This window comes from Wasmannia auropunctata, unplaced genomic scaffold (assembly GCF_000956235.1).
Source record: "Wasmannia auropunctata unplaced genomic scaffold, wasmannia.A_1.0 LD336078.1, whole genome shotgun sequence".
NCBI classification, from domain to species: domain Eukaryota; kingdom Metazoa; phylum Arthropoda; class Insecta; order Hymenoptera; family Formicidae; genus Wasmannia; species Wasmannia auropunctata.
The window spans coordinates 1,054,813-1,055,950 of NW_012026812.1; positions in this window are offsets into that span (position 1 = coordinate 1,054,813).

The following is a 1,138-nucleotide window of genomic DNA, read 5'->3' on the forward strand; positions in this document are numbered from 1 at the left end:
TAGTTTTTGAACGCGCGGGACCTCCGTCACATCATGAACTAGGGAGCGAAATAAGTTCCGGAAGCCTTCCCATTCGAGCTGATTCCCGTCGAATTTCGGGAGCGCAAGCTTGGGCAACTGCATCTGTTTCAGCACCGGCGCGATCGACGTTGTCCTCGCGACGTCCCCCTCGCGAGTCGCGACGGAGGTCGTCGACTTTAGTTCTTCTAATAATTCGCGAAGTTGGGCGCGCATACTGAAATACGACTCCTCAGTTAACGTGAAGAGATCGTCCTTCATATAGGACGTCTTCTCTGCTCCGGATTCTACCGCAATCAAAAAGTGCGTATCCTGGTACCGTAGTATCCGCCCAGTAGTCATCGAGGCGAGCAATCCGGGAGGAGACTTCACTCGCCGTGATTCGCGCCTGCCCCAGTTTATGTAAGTTCACGAGCATTCTCGAAATGTATCCCGATACCAACGCTTGTTGCTTAATGGCATTCTCGAGAGAACTCATGATGCCGTGGTAACTGACACCTCTCCTTGTAAGCTTGAGAGATTCGAAGACACCCGAGTCGCGAGCGAAAAGTCGGTTCGCAATGGTCCGGCGAGCCTAACAAGTATCAAGCGCACCGTGCAGCACGGATGCCTGCCGTCTGGTCGTCGCGAGAGAACCCCTGCTTACCAGATCCACGCCACGACGGCCTCCGGATACGGATAGAGCGAATTCGGGGACGCTCTCAGGTTCCACAGGGTTGCCGTGCCCTACGACTTCGTAGCTCTCCGTTGGGCAGTCAAGGTTGCCAAGAAGGAGCTAAGGACGCGGCTTCTTAAGAGCACACTGGATCGTCACTCACTCGCGCCCGATACAACACAGGCCCCACACAAGTGTATGACGGCCGCCTCGAAGGATGCACGCATTCGCGTCGCAAAGAACGACCCGATAACTTGCGGTTAAACCCGGTTAAAGATCCGGCTCGAAGGACCAAATGTTTGCTTAGTTCGATCTCGATCTCGTCGAGATTTGGATTTCTAACGCGATGATGGGTTAAAGAGAACTCCTTTTATATCGGTTTCGAGAAAAAGACGTATTTATTTCAAACAGAGCGATGGTCGAGCAAAGACTGGCTTCCCTCGCCCTCCGGTCGTCGCTCCCCCC